This window comes from Macrobrachium nipponense, chromosome 42, assembly GCF_015104395.2.
Source record: "Macrobrachium nipponense isolate FS-2020 chromosome 42, ASM1510439v2, whole genome shotgun sequence".
Taxonomy (NCBI): Eukaryota; Metazoa; Arthropoda; class Malacostraca; order Decapoda; family Palaemonidae; genus Macrobrachium; species Macrobrachium nipponense.
This window is the reverse complement of record NC_061103.1, coordinates 5,367,215-5,382,836: the sequence shown is the minus strand read 5'-3', so window position 1 is coordinate 5,382,836 and position 15,622 is coordinate 5,367,215. Positions and strand designations below refer to the sequence as shown.

The 15,622-nt window shown below is 40.5% G+C and overlaps 2 protein-coding genes and 1 long non-coding RNA gene across 7 annotated transcripts in view; 1 reads left to right on the top strand and 2 right to left on the bottom strand.

The window, feature by feature from the left end:
• The window catches only part of LOC135212946 (pyridoxal-dependent decarboxylase domain-containing protein 1-like), a 286,832-nt gene that overhangs the window by 125,242 nt on the left and 145,968 nt on the right, over nucleotides 1-15,622 (bottom strand). The window lies entirely within an intron of this gene.
• On the top strand, nucleotides 3,614-4,916 carry LOC135213397 (uncharacterized). Its single transcript, XR_010314102.1, has 3 exons — nucleotides 3,614-3,788; nucleotides 4,464-4,541; nucleotides 4,679-4,916. It is a non-coding gene; the product is annotated as an uncharacterized LOC135213397 (long non-coding RNA).
• The window catches only part of LOC135212945 (uncharacterized), a 61,660-nt gene continuing 56,394 nt past the window's right edge, over nucleotides 10,357-15,622 (bottom strand). For both annotated transcript variants that reach the window (XR_010314031.1, XR_010314030.1), the window contains one exon: nucleotides 10,357-10,445. The gene's annotated coding sequence lies outside the window, so the exon portion shown is untranslated. The remainder of the gene's footprint in view (nucleotides 10,446-15,622) is intronic.

The following is a 15,622-nucleotide window of genomic DNA, read 5'->3' as shown; positions in this document are numbered from 1 at the left end:
TTGGGAAGAGGGGGCTTAGCTATAGGGGTACACAGTCAGAAGCCTGTTATACACTGGATGATCCATACATTGACCATGGTAATTTTTTAGAACTGATAATTCTCCTGGGAAAATATGATATATGCATGAAAGACCATTTAACTGAATGTTTGGAAAAGAGCAAAAGAATGCAGCAGACCAAATCAAAGGGCAGAGGTTCTTTTGTCAGCTTATTGTCTAAGACCACTGTTAATAAATATTTCAAGTACAATTCAGCAAATTATTCAGGAGTCCATTGCTAATGAAGTTCGTAAAGCTAGAAAGTTCTCTGTGCTGATTGATACAACACAGGATATCACCTCAGAACCAGTGTCCTGTTGTTCTTAGGTATGTCACAGATGTTATTCATGAAAGACTTGTTGCAGTTGTGAATTGTGAAGCAACTACAGGAGAGTATTTTGTTCCAATTTTGAAGAATGTCCCATAAAAACTTGAACTGGATGTAAGCAAATGCATTGGTAATGCCATAGATGGAGCTTCCAACATGCAGGGGGATTCTCTGCTTTACTTTCTTCCCATTCACCCAATCAAGTTCATGTATGGTGTGATGCACATGTTTTGAATTTAGTACTGGCAGAAACAACTGGAGCAGTAATAGCAAGTGCCTCGCTTTTCAACTGATTGAATGATATTGCAGTCTTTATCAGAGAATCTTATAAGCGAATGATTATTTGGGTGTACTAAGCACAAGTGTACAACGAAAGGTTGGCGAACTGAGTGGATACTCTGTGTAAAAGTGCTACAAAAGGGCTGTATTGGTAGTCATCTTGTACAAATCTGCCCAGTAAGGGTAGCAATTCGCCCACATACCCGTGGCTTGACCCTCGAAGCGACACCTCATTTAGCAAAATGATTGTTCATTCGTTTTGTGCATTACATTCATTTATTCTATAGATGTCTTTTATATATGATCCAGTCGTTTAAAACTATTTACAAAGCATTTTTTTTACAGTCCGATTCACCCCAAATTCCAGAGGAAGTACGCAACGCGACAGAAACAGTTTTGCCAATGGTTCCTCTCAACCGAGTAACTGCACCGACCTGCACCCTTGGTGTGTAGGCTGGGCTGCCTACATGAAAGCCACCTGCCCTGCAACCTGCAATTCTTGCGCTTCCCAAGGTAAGACCAATAGGGACTAGTATGCAATCTTGAAGGAAAATATACAATAATCTTGTAGAAATGCTGCCACAGACACTTACAGGCTGGGAATGTGGTGCATCCAGGACTAATTACAAACTCATAGGTGGTGAAAAACCCTCATCATTACATGCTGTTGAGTATTATAAGCTGTATTTACTAAAAAATTTTCACTTGCTGCTCACTTGCCATTCCTCTAGATAAGAATTTAAGCAAAATCCATTGATAACATTTAAGTATATTCATTTCTATAAAATTATTAATGAATTAATACTTTTATAGAAATATAAAGAATATTAAGGCGTTCTTCTACTCATCATCAACTCTCTCAGGTCTAAATATAATCCAACCAAAAGAAAGAGGTGATTTACCCAGCGTGTCAACCCGTGCGCCGGCCAACCAGGAACGCTGTGTCGACCTGTGTCATTCATGTAGTGGATGGGGTTCCCGAGGCGAGTGCGATTCCAACCCTGCCTTCATGCTGATGAACTGTCCAGTGACCTGCAACTCCTGCTTTCCAGGAGGTGAGACAGAGGAAAGTTTGCTGTCCGATATTCTATGCATTCATCTGTGGACCAACAAATAGCCTTTATCAACCCTGTCTCTAACCTACTTCAGCAGAATAAGTCAGATGATTCCTCTGGTCTTTTTACAATTGACTGACGGTGTCTTAATCTCATCTTCACTTTAACATATAATACTGCTTTTCTTTGTGTGCTGTTGCGACAATTAACAAAAAGATAATTTCTTGTTGTTTCCAGATAAAAACAAGTGTGTCAACAGAGGTGATGATGCCACCTGCGATCTGTCAGCTGCCCTTGTCAATCCTTCCTACAACCTGCACTTCTGTGCTGGTTCTTGCAGCAAGTTTATTGATGTTTGTCAAGAAAATAACAGGTCAAATGAAGGTAGGGTACTATCTTTGATATGACAATTTGCCATGGCAGCAGATGCTATGGGAAACAGCCCCTGTATGCATGGATTCCAAAAATTTTTATATTGGATATTCCTACAAGCTATTGCCCCATTTGTGAAAGGGGAAGATCCTAAGTGGGACATCAGTAGTTGTCAAACTAGTACTTTCATTAACTTTCATTTCAGATGCGAAGAGTTGCCGCAAATTGCAGACACTACGAAATCCAGACTTTGGTAAGTGAGTCAGCCTGAGTTGGCTTAAGGAATGAGGTTTGCTTAGTTCTTATCAAATGAAGAATTGAGTTGGCTCATTTCAGTCAGGTGCCTTCTTCGTAAAAAAAAATGAAGGGTTTGAATACTACATTCAATAACAGTTCATAAATGATTCGATCTGAATTCACATTGACAACTCATGACTGCTGCAATGGATGACAGTGAGGGATGCTGTAGCCTTTTCGTTATTAAGCTGAAGGTCAATATCCCCAGGTGACAGAGCTGCAGCTAATCAAATTTAATCGTTGTTCATGTAACAAGGAGCATCTCGTGTATCCAGAAACTCTTAACTTTTCCCGCCCTCTGTATTTTTCAGAGTGTGGTGTGATTCCACAATATGGCCAGACTGTGTTAGTCCAAAACGAGCCTCATTCTCAACTGGTATGAACTCAAAGGAGGCTAGCTAGTCCAGAAGATGAGATCCCAAGTCACCCAGGACGAAATAGAAACAAAAAACGAAGGAAAAACACAAGGAAGAAAAATGGTCAGAGGAGAAAAGGGAACAATAATCATCGAAACCATGAGGGCCAGAGGTTGGAGAGTGATCCATCAGAGAGCACAGTGACGCCTAAAAATGCTCTGACTGAAGTTCAAGAAATTAATAACAGTGAACAGGCAGATCTTAGAGTGGAATCCAGAGAAGACGCCATACTGGAATCTGTGGAGGATTCCCAGAATGGTGACAGATTTTTCAACATCACTAACCTATCCTACAACATCACTAATCCTTTCAACTTAACTCATACCCCGCTTAATTTGACTATTGGCCCCCACTGGCCCCCTTAACTTCACGCATGCACCGTTACACTTCTCTACTCTTCCATTTATCAATGAGCTATTGCAATTAAAACCAGTGGCAGATCAGAACAACGTGACTGCAGACGCCTGGTTTCCCACACTGGCAATTATTGCTCTTCTCCCTGCTCTCTTCAGCATTCCCTTTTACATTGAGTTCGGTGCTCTGGAGGCGTCTCGCCAACAAAAGCCTCCCCCTCCCCCTCCCCCACCGTCTGGCCCACCACCTCCACCAGGCAGTCCACCTCCTCCAGGCCCAGGTGGTCCCCCTAAACCTCCAGGAGGCATCCTCCCTTCTCCAGCGGCTCAGCCTAAGGTTCCTCTACCCATGAGGCTTAGCCATCAGTTCAGCAGCATCCCTACTATTCTTATTATCAAGCTCCTCCTTACCATGGCTATTATCAATATCCATCAGCTTCTTCACGCACCTCATCATATCCTGCGTCAAATGAACCAGCATTGCCTGTACTTCAGGCTCGGCATGATGCTCCTGAAACTTCCGTTTTGGTGCCATATTGCGAGCTTTCCGAGTACCTCTCGCTGCGAGGGAGGGTTGACCAAGAGGCACACAGGTCAACCACTGGATCCTGAAGTGGTGCGACTGTTAGAGGCCATGAGCTACTGCAGGGTAAGAATTCTAGATTGTGATGTCCCCCTTACGGTACTTATGAAGGTGTGACAGCTAATGATATGGGCAATTATCCCTGAAGTTAGTAAACATAAGAAAAACAGGAGTATTATAGAACTCCTCACCAATGGTTTGCGTCAGTTATCATTATCATCCCTCATAATGAAGTTCTAGACATATGCCAACAAAAAAATAAAATGCTAGCTTAGCACCATCCTCTAGGCCAATCCCTGCCACATGGGAAAATTTAAGTTCTTTAACTTAATTTTTTTTTCTTCTGAGTTCCTGGTACTAACGCCAGGTCAACATAGTCCTCGTTTATAGTCATGAGACCCCTTGTTAAGTTTTGAGCATAGATTTTAATGAACTTAGAACTTCAGAGATCTCACTAGGTTCAACCATTGCTTCTATATCAGTATTTGCCATTGTAAGATAGTTTGCACAAGCAGAAAGAATAAAAATAAAAGGTTTCCTATAAACTATGCATTACTAGTCAATGTCAGTTTCAGAACTCAAGGAGCAACATTCACTGACCCTTGGCATTCTTACTTTTAATGTATATACGATTGAGAATACCATTCCATGGTTGTCTAATAAACTCAAACTTAAGTTTGATTAAATTTTAATTGGCCCTAGCTGTTAGTACATAATGTGATTTCTGCTTCTCTATTACAGTATGATTTCTCAGTAAGGCCTGAGGGAAATGGTCATAACAAGTCGTTTGTGGAACCACCTCCAACGTGGCCTGGAATAGTAAGTATGGTTTTTGTCATGTCCAAATGAATGGGAGTGAGTATATATTCTGCCAAATAGATAATCTGAAACGTCATCACTGGTACACAAAGCAACTGAAATCTATCTTCCATAATTCGTGGACTCTTTAATTCCAGAGTTATCCAGCGTTGTTTATCAGCAGCGTCTACGAGATTAGCTAATGCCACAGATGGCGGCAAGCAAGGGAGCGAGTATTTCTGTGGTGGTTCCCTTATCACTCCCAATCACATCCTCACAGCTGCTCATTGTCTGATCACGAACAGGTAGGTTCAAGGCCTTTCCAGGTGTCCAGATTTGGAAGGCAGCTTCCATCCTGGTTGCTTCTCACCGTCATACGATCTGGAGGGGAAGGACGATTCCAGATTTTTGGAAGAAGTTATCTCATTCATTTTCAGACGCTTCCAGTTGATTTTGTAGCATTCAGCAGGGCTGTGGATGACTCTGTTTTCTAGGACTTGACTAGAAATTCTTAATGATTTGAAATTTAAGACGTCACCAAGTTTTTAATGCACACAACTTTTAGTTCGATGAACTAACCAAACTGATCTTGCCAGAAGCCATTTTAATTACATTTCTGGTATATCCATTTGCATTAAAGCTCTATTTACATTTACTTTCTTCGTTGTGGAACCAATATAATTTTCTTTATATTATTCTCAGGCCATCTGTAATAATTACATTATAATCATATATTTTACGTATATGAAAATAATCCCATGACCCAAGGGGTCACTGGCGAGATAGGAGTGTGATATGTCTTCATAACAGGACGCAAGCAAGACGCTGCAGTGCTGTTTGCAGTGCCTGGTTTGCATTTGCCTGTGTAATCATTATCATTGTCTTGTAAAACAGGTCACAGCGCCTGCCTATGAGAAGCTGGTGACCTATCACCTGCAGAGGTAACACGACTTCCTAGTCACATGTTCGTCTGTCTGTATGTTATGTATGCTGAAATAAGCTTTGTTCTACTATCTTTGTGAAAGACTTTGTAACTTTAGATCTCTACTTCTCTTCATCGAGACGGTTCTCTGAAACTAACTCTTCCTATACTTCAGAGATGTAGTTCTTAATAAACTGTTAAGTTTGACACCAAGAGTTTGAGTCATTGCCTCTGCGTCTGCTGCCTTTTTAAAAAATGAAGGACAAAGAATTCGATTGTCTCATGATTCCTTAAATACTCATATCAAGGTATATTCCTGGCATGGAAATTAAAGATTTCCCACTCTGCTTTTTGCATGTTATAATGTGAAAAGTGTGGTTTTGGTTTATTATTTAATAGGGATATTATGGGAAAACGATCAATTGAGTAGGAGTCATCACATGTAATCCCATCTACTTTGTCAGCTATATTTGTTGATCAAAGGGTGATGTCTATTGAGGAAAATGTTCCATGGGGTTTGGAACAATCTGTATTTACTTTGTTGTCATTCAGATACCAGAGATTATTTATTAGTGTTCATTAAGTCTTCTATTTTTTCTCCATTTTTATCTAGTGTAATATTATTATAGTCCCATATTGGATTATGTGCACTGAAATCACCTACAATTAGTATGGCTAGTACAGTTGGTAACATGTTGGTGTGATGGTAATTGCTTCATAGCAAAGAAAGATAAAGGAAAGGAAAACACATCTTTGAGAAGTTCTGCAACAAGGAGGTTTTCGCGCCTGTGTTGGAGGCACCTGTCCTCGCGGCTGTTCTGGAATCGTCGGGCGTGTTGTGGAGTGCAACATGCGCCTAAGTGTCGGGAGAAACGCAGCGAAATATGATGCAATATTCCGTCGAGAGTCTTCTAAGAAGTTCTAGTAATCTCGGGAGCCTGTGACATTTGCCGTAGGCTTTGCCCCCAGAGTGCCGTATAAATACGACGGACGAGCAGGAGAAAGCAGAGATCGTAAAAGAGAGATCACCAGTTAGTCACAGAGAGATACCCTCAGTAAGAGCCACAGATCAGATTATCAGTGAGAGATCAGCAGCAGCAGAGATCATCCTTGAGAGATAAGAGAGAAAGGGACCGACGAAGGATCAAGAAAAGTTGCTCGAGAGTTGGTTGGATTTTGGTCTAGTCATCTCCAGGAGTGGACGACCGAGTTATCTCGACGTTGAGAAGACTTCAGAGAAGAAGTGTCCTGCTAGAGGTTTTGGGGAGTTCCTGCCTTTCAAGTATCGAGAGTAGACATTATTTTCTGCAATACGGAGTCAAGAGGACGTCAGCAATCGCCGATCTTTTGTGAAGTCATCGCTCCGAGTCACTAAACCGGCCAGCAAGTATTTGAATTATCTCGCTGTTCCCCCAGTTCACGCAGAGTAAGATTTTGCCTTTTTATGTAAATAGGAGATACCATTCTGCATTTACCTTTGTTAGTAAGCTTGTAAATAAACTTTAGTTGTGTTAGTGTTTCTTTCTATATCCGTATCCCCAGTTTCAGCTGTTGGTGTTGAAATATTTTTTTTTTTTTTTTTATTTCATATCGAACCTGAAGCGGACCTCTCTCAGAGGCCGTAACAGTTGGCCTCGTAATCTCGGGGACCACAGTTTACTCTCCGTCAAGGGGCAAATAGTGAGACTTGCTACCGAATGGTATTGCCATGAGTGACATCACAGAGGCCTGGGGTTACCCAGCTGACATCCATTTGTGGGAGGACTGAAACCAACTGTTGTAATATGTTGAAATCATACTTATTAGACTGGTTGTATAAGTTAATATCAAACCTATTGTTTTCTATTTTTATAGTTATTGCTGAAATGTGCAGTTCAGTGTACTAATCTATATCTACTTTGTCATGTACATATTATATTTTGTTATGGACATATATTGCTGTTCAAAAATTATCATTTGTCTTTGATGTTGTGGCTAGCAGATATTTACCTATATTTGGAACAAGATTTCCTAATTGTTGTTTACATATATAATCATTGGTTCGTGTTCGCCAATAAGTGGTTGGACTTCTCTTAAGTGCATTCTCGTTAATAATCCATTTATATCCCACCAAATTATATACCGGTTCAATGGTGTAATATGCGAGTGGTCAGATTATTCTAAATAATAGAAACTGATGTTTTCTTCAGCTTGTTACATATTACTTTGTAATTTTGTAGGTCTGATTCATTTTTTTTTAATTTGAATCTGACTTCGTTAACAGTTACATTTTTACTATCTTGATTTAATTTTTTCAGTTTGACTTTCTTTAGCATATTAATCTACAACACTATGTTCATCTCTGCATGTGTATTGAACATTTAAAATATTACAATCTTCTTCATGAGATTTGATGTTTGTTTTTTCTTTATTCCTATATCTCATGAAATTTCTGTGTGGTTAGGCTTTCTGTAGTTATAGTTTTACTTTCGTGGCACATTAATATAAAGCATTTCCTGCAACCACATCATCAGTTTGCTTTTTCTTGTGGAACCTATACTTGGTGATAGGTGAATTTCTTTGCTTTAATTGTATAGATCTAAATTTTGTTTTCATTGTTACTTTGGGAGACAGTGGAAAGTTTGATTTAGTGTTCTGTTTCAGAATTTTAGTTTTCGGTGAGATTGGTGGGTTATTCATCTTTTGTTTGGTTTGGTGGAATTAGATGGGGTCTTATTTAGTTGCCTCTTGCAAATTTGTTATCTGTTTTATCACATTTGTGTAATTTTAATTCTTCCTTTTCTAACTGTCATTACAGAGTACTGGCATCGATATATACCTACCTAATAGAGGAGCCCCAAATTCCGGTTATTGGCGCCAATAACTGCCGAAAATCACTAATTTTTGGTTATCAGCAATTTTCACTTATCAAGCTGTTGGAACGGAACCCCCCACCAATAACCGGGGGACTGCCTTTATTTGTTTCCATTTCAAGTAAAGAGGCATGTCGATTGTCCACTGTGATAATGTCATTGATGTGTAAAATTTCCTCAGAAGAGTTCTTTTCATCTTATATCCTCAGAAGATTTCTTTTCATCTGTATTTTTTGTGGCATTTCTCTGTTTCTGTTATTCATTTCAGTTCTGGTATTGTTTGATTTTGAAGTATATCTTCATACCTAAATTTCTTAGAGCTGAAAGTAAAGAGGATTGAATGACCCAGCTATCTTTGCTTCCTGATCAACATTCCAGTTTGCTCTTGTAGTAATTGAAGTTCAGTGCATATTGTAGATATAGAACACACACTTTAGATCGAGCATGATGTTCTAGTCCACAATTTATGCAGTTTGGTTGGCCACAGTCCCAGCATGTATTATGGTTCCTGTGAACTGCACAAGACACATCTGGGGAAATTTCTGCATTTAATGGCTGTATTACCAAATATGCAACAGTTCTTGAATTGCATGTTTGGATTGTATGGGTTTGGAACATAAGGTCTAAGTTCCCTATTTAATTCTAGTAGGTCCTCTACTTATGGCTCCACCCTCCATCAAGTCTAAAGAGCAATGAATTCCATAAATCGATTATCAAGCCAAGGTTGTCATCAAAAGAAGAAAAGGAAGGAAGGGGGAGTAAAGGAGTTAAAGGTCCTAATGTTCAGTTGTATCCACAGCAGAGAGAGTGGGCGTAAAAGAGCATATACTCTCCTTGCGGTGGATCCCTTAGCCCCTCCCATCATCATGGGGTTGGGATCAGGGGTAGCAAAATATTCCTGGGAAGAAGCAGCAGGGAGAGGAGATCTTGCTAAAGAGGAGCCAGAACAAGAGGGGATAGATGTGCTCGCTGCCATTGTAGTAGGGTCAAAAACTCAAGTTCCGTGAAGAACCTCCCACTAGTAAAGTTTGATGGTTCATTTTGGAACTTGAATGCATTTGCATCAAAATAAGATCTTTTGCCGATCTGGGAACTCTGGGCATACTTCAGAAGAGCAAGAAATCCAAAATGGTGGAGTTGACCATCTAGCTGAAATAATATTTTCCACAAAGTACTAAATACCTTATTAATACCTATTTCAGATAATTTGAGGGCAAGGAATCCATTTCTGATGTTATTTTGTGATTACAGGTCTCCTTTGTGATCATTTTTTTAAGGTATAGTGCTTATAATACAAGATACCAACATATTTTGCATAAATCCTTCTACTTTTTTTAAACCGGACTCCAATAGGTGCTAGAGAATTTTTCCATTACGTTTTGACCAAAGGTTTGCTCTGTACATGAACAAAATAATGGTTTAAGCAAAGTAAGCAAAGGTTTTTCATATTTTTATTACAAAACATTCAAAATATGGCAAAGTTGTTACAATAAACCTGTCAGAAAATAAAGAGTACTGCATATGTCATTTACAGCTATCTGTACCTCAGTGGGTACAATTGTTTAGTTATCCAATGTGTTTTCCTTTCTTGGGAAAGTATAAAAAATTTAGGACTTCTTTCTTTCCACTGTCTGAGCTAGTAATTAAAAAATACTCAGTGCATATTATAAAAATTGTTCATAATACAGTACAGTATCAGGCAGACCCATTACTGTATATCACTTTTATCAAGCTTGGCCATACAACACTGACTTAGCCATGTTTTTACCCAAATATCTGATTTACTGACCATAAATATACAGTATACTGTATGTCCTTTCTGTCATAGACAATACAAAATCCAATTAAAGTATTAAACACAACTCTTTGTTGCTATAAAATAGAACTGAACTAAATTTCAGTCTTAAACCTACTAATAGTCGTGTCTGGAACCTTTTTTAAAAACTACCTATTCATTTATAATATTTGTTATGTGCTATCACAAAAATGTGCCATTTTGACATCCCTCACAGTTATACCATTACAATCAGGAGTTATCCATGTGAACCCCCCCCCCCCCTCCACCTGTACAGTGTTATATACATTAAACCATTCAGGATGGTGTCCCATCCTTTCCCCTGCTAGCGCTACTCGACTCATCCAACTCCACGCCTGCAATTTAGAAATAAGGTTAGATATAAAACAAATACCAAAATCACCTTTATAATATACTTCAAACGTTGTAAAATATAGCAAGTAGAGAAAAACTTCTAACAGTCCTTTGTCATAATGGAGTGGTGCTTTTTACTGGTAACCTATCATTTTAGCAGTTTTGAGATACGTATTTAAAACTTTGAACCAAAAATTGCTTTTACCACATTTTTCCATACAAACCAAATATATTAATATACAAATTACTTTACTTACAGACTACAGAGGAGAGAGAACCCACTGTGCTGCAAAGGAAAGAGAACCCACTGTGCAAGTGCAATCCACTTACATGATGCTTCCATCATTCATCAATCATTTGTGCCCTCCTAGAGACCAAAGAGTGTGGGAAAAGGGAGATGGTACTAAATATTGAGTTATGTTTTCAACCATAAAATACATCACCCACTACTCATAAGATGCCTGAATTATAATCCAGAAGGGTGGGGGAAGACCAGCAATAGGAGGCAACAAGGAAAGAAGGAATCACAACAAATTCGGACATCTGCCCTCACTAGGAGTGATCAAGCAATGTGTAAAGTATACTTTGTATTCATCTATGGCAGACGGAGTTTCTACAGTAAAGCAATTGGTTGTGCATGCAAGAAATTAAAGTACTGAGGGCAAAACATCTGCCAGACACGAGGCAAGAAGACTAGATACTTTTGAGAGTTGAAACTCAAGAGGGTGAGGCTGAATGAACAATCCAAAACATGCCCTGCTGTGACAATCATTGCCAAACCAAAGTGAGACTTAATCAAAGTTACTACATCCACCAGAAGGAAGTCTTCAAGTTAAGTCACGCTTTCCATAGGCCCAGGGTTTGGTAACAAAATCAAGAGCAGCCAAAGAGAAAAAGGACCAGTGACTTGAAAAGGAAACTTTCCTGACAAATGTGCATGCAGCTATTAATAAGCTAGAGAAAGGAAGTGTAAAATACCATTAAGGATAGAGAAAATGAGTCATTTTTCATACAATTCTTTATCTATCAAGTTTGGTTAAACTGCATAGAGTCAATTGTCAACAAGGAGGTTTAACTGGGGTCTTGCACTGTTCCAGTTATAGCTAGCTGTACAAGGCTATGGAGCTGGCCTTTATAAAGGTTTCCTTCAGCAGAGCAAGTCCCTATCACTGACCAAAACCATGCTCTGCTGAAGGAGAACCTTTGAGGCCAACTTTATTACCTTATACAGTCAACAGTGAGAGTTACTTAGAACATTTAGCAGTTAAAACAAACTACTTGAAGGTTTGCAAAGTATTATGGATCAGAGCTCCATAAATTAATGTAATTTCACTGAACCTTGGGCAACTATTGACCCCTCTACTTGAAAGTAAATAAGATGCACTACCTAGATTTGATTCAAAGTAGCCAAAAACACTTAACGGTACATAAGTTGAGCTTCCTAGTCTTGAGTTAAAGCAGCTACAGGAGACTGTGACAGAGCAGCTTCTCTAGCAACAGGTGCAATAAACTGAAAAATTTTCAAAGACAATTTGTATTTTTCATAGCTATAAACCTGAGGATAATTTCTAGCGCCTTGCTGGATCCGGTTAAATCGCAGATGAAAGTAGGCAATCTTGTGAGATCTGGCAACGTGTGCATATATCGGGTGACGAATGATCAAGGACCACGCATGTACGCCACCGTGTCAGCTTTCCCAACTCAGGATGTCTTAGCAGAAAGACGGGCAGCTAGAGGTGGGCAGTACAATGTTAAGACCTCAGGTTTATAGCTATGAAAAATACAAATTGTCTTAGAAAATTTGTCATTTGTTCATACGCAAACAAACCTTCAGCAGGGTTTGTTACAACTCCCAACTCCCCCTTGCCAAGGAACAGAGCATATGCTACCGAACAAACAGAGGGTTGGATATTTGTATACCAAGCGACCACACTATCAGTATGACTACCTTACTCACCTGTATCAGACCAGTCCAGCAAATGACGTGTCTATTCCTTAACCCGCCTGAAGGAAGAAGGAAAGGTACAAGAGAAAGAAAGAGACCAGCCAACTCACTCATTATCTCATCCACACAATCATCTTAGGTAAGATACAAAAGTGCCCTGTTAAGGACAATGATTAGTTACACAATCTGTTGGGCAGCCACCACAGGACCCCTGGAAAACGTGTCCATAGATCTGTGGGCAACATCCTTAAGATAAAAAGAGGTGAATGTGGACTGGCTTAACCAAGTGCCAGCGCTCAGCACTCTATGTACAGCCAAGTTCTTTTTGAAAGCCAGAGAGGGACCAGTACCCCTACGTCATGCGCTCTAGCCTGCACAGATGTGGCGGCGGAATCGTCAAGAGTCAAGTATGCCTGTCTGATAGCCTCCCGTATCCAAAAAGAGATAGTATTCTTCGACACACCTTTCTTTGTACGTCCTGTGCTCTTGAGCATCACCATCCACAAACTCATTCAGTGATGGAATGGAAAAGGAAGTGAACCTATCATCGTACACAGAGGGATTTTGAGTCTTGGCCATGAATTCTGGGACAAATATGATATTGTTATGATACAATAAAGTTTGTTCATACTTACCTGGCAGATATATATATAGCTGTATTTTCTGAAGTCCGACAGAATTTAAAAAACTTCCGACACACGCAGTGGTCGGCCAGGTGGTTAGTACCCATTCCCGCCGCTGGGAGGCGGGTATCAGGAACCATTCCCATTTTCTATTCATAATTTTTATTTCCACTGTCCCCTGAGGGGAGGTGGTGGGTGGGGTACTTGATTATAAATATATCTGCCAGGTAAGTATGAACAAACTTTATTGTATCATAACAATATCATTTTGTTCATGAAACTTACCTGTCAGATATATATATAGCTGAATCCCACCGTTGGAGGTGGGAAGGGACAGAATAGAAGGATTTTGGGAAACAAATGCATGCAGATGATTTACATCTTGGTTCCACCTGTTAGCATAGCCGACTTCGTGATTACTGTCACCCAAGTCTGCTTCTGCTTTACTAGAGTTGCCAGCGAGGTAGAGACCTATAAAGCTGGTGCACTCCAGATGATCTGTCAACAGGGGCGTGACCACAATGTGACTAGACCATATTGACCATACCATGAGGGCTAAGAAGTAAAATAAATATATATATATATATATACAACCACCTGAACCAACCTAGCCAAAGTTAAGGTGTGTTAACTAAGGCTTAAGAGTTAAGAAGTCGCCGTTGTCGCGACTCAAACAACTAAATTAGAGCTCTTCCTAACCATTTTCTACAGGAGTAGGATGAGTGGTTACTTCTTGCCCCCAAGATTGTGTCTGCAGACCACGTATGGCCCTAGCGACAGCAGATCTCATATGCCATCTTCACATCTCGCAGGGATGTGAAGTGAACACAGAGTTGCTTCGCTAAAACATGGTACTCAGGATGTTGCTGAGTGCCATGCTCTGTTGAAATGCTTCCGAGCCGCGCCCTCACCTCGTGAGCATTCAGATAGATTTCAAATCTTTGTGCAAAACACAATGAAGGAGCATTTTTGAAAGAACTCCTTAACACTAAAGCCAGGGTGTTCTTCGATATGGGCAAGTCTGGTCTTTTTCGGAAACAATGCAGATTGCCCGAATGACTTCGACTTTCTTGAGTTTTTATGTAGATAAAACTTGAGAGACCTGACAGGGCACAGGACTCTCTCTGGCTCCTGCCCACTAACTTGTGCCATCCTTGCTTTCCAAGCTCCTGGCCAAAGGACAAAACGGGTTTCCATTTCTTAGGCCACAACGAAAGGCTTAGAGAGCACACCGCCTTGTGTTCTCTAAAGCCAAAACTTGTGACGATGGCTTAAAATCTCACTAACCCTCTTTGTCGTATCTAGGGTGGTTAGAAGAAGGCCTTCCTGATACATGCAAGAAGTTAACAGGTAGGAGAGGTTCGAATGCTTTGATATCAAGAACTTCAGACTACGTCTAAGTTCCATATTGAAAGCTTCGATCTGGACATGCACAGTCAGTCCGGTCTGTAACTAAAGTCAGGTGACCGACCAGTTGAGGAGTCAGACGAATCAAGGACAGCAAGCTGTACCCTGAAGACCATAAGGCACTATTCTTCGCTGAAGGATGAGTGTCTTGGACTGCCTGGGCGATTCAATCTAAGCAAACCTTGGGGGGTGTATCAACGCAACCCAACGTCGTCAGCGAATCAACTCCTGACTCAGCTTCTGGTGCCAGGAGAAAGGAGCAAGGAGCAAAAAGGCGATTCAGTCCCGAAGGAAGAATGCCTGACAGTCCAACCTGGTCTCATGTTACACGATCATCGGGGGTGTATAAACGCAACCGACTTCGTCAACAAGAAACTCAGGGCTACTATATGTCCGCCCTGATCTCGCACGAGTGTCTGACTCCGAGAAAACAGGTGAGACAAAAAGTAGATGGTGAGCGAGTTTCGAGATTCCACAGAACTCAAAGATCGTGAAGGGCCTTGTTGCTTGACAGACGCAAATCTCTGAGCCCAAAAAGCCGTCAACAAAACATATTTGCGTATTCTTTAATAGTTGTGACTGCCAGCTTATCCCATTCTTCAGACGGAAATGGAAGACGGTAATCTTATTCCTGTCAACATCTCGACTAGTCTGAACGTTGTCAGACTCAGAGCGGAGAGGTATAGGTACCTTTCGAGTTAGAGTTAGACCGACTCTCTCGGAAAAGGTCCTTGGAAAGTGAACTAGGAAGGATGTGGCCTCTGTGAATCCAGGATCCTGAAGGCCAACATGGGGCGATCAGCGTCATTGTCCGCTCCTTGTGACGTCATAAATCCTCATTACATTTCCTAAGCGATTGAAAAGGGGAAAGAGACTAAACATCCATCCCCGTTTAATATCATAGGATGGCGTTTAATGGTACCGATCCCGGATCGAGAAAAAGGGAGCAGAGAAGAAGAAGCCTCTTCGTCCTCAACATATCGAAGAGAAGAATGAAAGGGCGTCCTAGTTCTCTCCACAACTCTCAAACATACTTCTAAAGAAAGATTCCACTCGGAAGTCAAAAGTTGCTGCCGTCGATCGAGACGATTCGTACGGACTTTTGCAATCCTGTAACGAACCTCTAGAGGATCGTTACATTCTACGCCTGTTGCTTATAATAGGCTCTTTCTCGTAAACTCGAGCAGGGACCGAGAGAAGATAC